The sequence below is a fragment of the Neophocaena asiaeorientalis genome, unplaced genomic scaffold (assembly GCF_003031525.2).
Source record: "Neophocaena asiaeorientalis asiaeorientalis breed wild unplaced genomic scaffold, Neophocaena_asiaeorientalis_V1.1 scaffold683, whole genome shotgun sequence".
NCBI lineage: Eukaryota > Metazoa > Chordata > Mammalia > Artiodactyla > Phocoenidae > Neophocaena > Neophocaena asiaeorientalis.
Genome location: NW_020173497.1, coordinates 280,908 through 283,461, shown reverse-complemented (window position 1 = coordinate 283,461; position 2,554 = coordinate 280,908).

Genomic DNA, 2,554 nt, shown 5'->3' with positions numbered 1-2,554 from the left:
AAAGTACTTTGTTACGGCAGCCCTAGGATCCAACATACCCCCATGTCTCTGTCCTTCCACCGTGCTGGAGGGGCCAGCATGTGTCTGAGGGATAAACACCATCAGAGTTTCCAGTAGATCCTGACCTAGGGTTGCCAGATTTAGAGCACGCACACACACACCCCAAAATAAAACAGGATACCCTCTTACATCAAATTTCAGATCAGGGCTTCCCTGGTGGCGCAGTGGTTGAGAGTCCACCTGCCGATGCAGGGGACACGGGTTCGTGCCCTGGTCCGGGAGGATCCCACATGCCGCGGAACGGCTGGGCCCGTGAGCCATGGCCGCTGAGCCTGCGCGTCCGGAGCCTGTGCTCCGCAACGGGAGAGGCCACAACACTGAGAGGCCCCCCTACTGAAAAAAAAAAAAAAAGAAGTTTTGGATCAATAACAAATAAAACTTTTTAGTATATGTCCCCAATGTTGTATGGGACATGCTTATACTGACAAATGATTCATTTTTGATCTGAGGTTCAGTTTTAAGTAGGCGTCCTGCCTCTCATCTGGCGTTCCTAGCCGCCGCCCCTCGGCTCCCAGAAGGGCCTGCGGGGCCTGCTCTGACCCGTGGAAGGTCAGGGTGGCCGCAGGCGAGCCGCAGGGCTGCTCCTTAGCCCCTCGTGCGCCTCCCTCCGGACTGCCTGAGCCCTGCCAGCAGCCTGCAGTCTGAACATCCTGCCAGCTGAAGGCGAGTCTGGCAGGACCGGATCGTACAGGACGAGGTGCACAGGGGAGCATGCACGGCCGCCCGGGGGGCGTGTTCCGGCGGGACGAGCCGGGCCCCCCGTGGTTCCTGCTGAGCGGCACTGGGCATACGTCTCTGCACTTGGACTCGTGCTGTTTTGGATTGTCTTCAGCTCCCCTCCGGGGGAGGCGAGAAGCTAGTGCGGACGGGAGGGGCCAGGGTGGGGCGTGGGGAGTGATTCCGCGGGACTCAGGAGCAGATGAGGCGGTGGGCTTCTGTGGGATCCGAAGGCCCAGGCGAGGGAGAGCGAGCCGGCGGGGCCGAGGGCACGCGGAGGGACTGGGCCCGGGCCGCCGCGAACCATTCGGGGGGCGTCTGTAGGGTGGCGGCCGTCCTGGCCGGATCCTTCAGCAGAGTCACAGCTGGCGGCGGGCAAGGGGCAGAGCGGGACTCCCACGGGGGCTCCGCACTGCGGACGCCCGCACTCTCCCTTCCTGGTACCACAGGGTCTAGAGAAGACCCCTCTCTCCAGGGAGACCTAGCAGAGGTCCCCACTGGAAGGGTGAGGTGAGCAGAAGTGACGAAAAGGGATGGGGTCCCCGCCCCCGTGTCCCCTTTCCCAGGGGGAGGGCCCACGGTGCAGGAGGCCAAGGACAGATGCTGGGGAAGCCCACACCGGGGTAGCAGCGGATGGCGAGGTCCCCAGAGAGGCAGGGAGCCTAGATGCCAGAGGCGGGGAGGGGTCGGAGCGGAGGGCTGGTGGAGGGAAGCATCACCGCGGGGGCGGGAGGGAAGGAGGCGGGTGCCCGGGAGGCCGTGCCTGGGCCACCGGGATATCAGGCTGCAGCAACAGAGGGAACAGGGCTGACCCTGTAGGCGCGAAGAGAACAAGCCCCCTTCCCAGGAATTCTGGCAGGGCTGGGGCTGGAGGTGTGGAGACAAAAATGCGAGGGCCCGGCGCCAGCTGAGGGCGGCCCCGACCAGGCTGGGAGGAGGGGCTGCGGGCTTGCGGCTGGAAACCTCCCCTTCTTTAAGGCGGGGCGGTGTTTTCTTTCAGAGGTTCCAGCCCCAGGTGGAAGAATAGATCAAAGCCCTCCCATGCCTGCAGCAGTTTCATTTTCTCGCTGCGGGTGGGTGGTGCTGCCTTTGCTTCTGAAGCACCAGCCGGATGGGCATGTTCCCTGGAGCTGGGTCTCTGCACCCCTCAGGGACTTGTTCGTAGGAATGAAGGAATTTAATTGGCAGGAAAGACCCACCCTCCCCCCCCAAAAAATACAAACCATCGGATAAGTGTTCCCAAAGGATCCCCAGGCCCCAGCCCTCGCAGGACCCCTCTGGCTTCCTGGCCCCCATGGTGAAGAGCCCAGGGGTGGAGGTGCGGGGCTGGCACCGGGCGCCCGGGGCCCCGTTGTCCCGGTGGAGGACAGCTCTGTCCTCCTGTTCCTGCTCGCAGGAATGAAGGAAGACGGGGGGGAACAGGGCAGAGCTGGGGTTTGGGGTCCCCAGAGCCATGAGTGGGGCACGCAGGGGTCAGTCTTGGGTCAGCTGTGCCCTCGGGAACTTATAGCAGGCAGCACCGTGCACCCTACTGGCCAGTTTTAGAGCAATATAACAGTTTAATATACTAACTTTAAAAAATAAAAAAGGATACCAACTATTCAATTTCTGTGGAACAGCAAAGTCTGCTTTTCCTCTTTCCCTAACAGGACCAGCCGAGGGAGACAGGTGAGGCAGCAGCGAGCAGCATTGAGGGAGGCCAGGAGCAGCGAGGGGCCCCAGTCAGAGGAAGCCCAGGCCCCCCCCCCCATGCCCATGGGGGCCGTGGGAGCCTCAG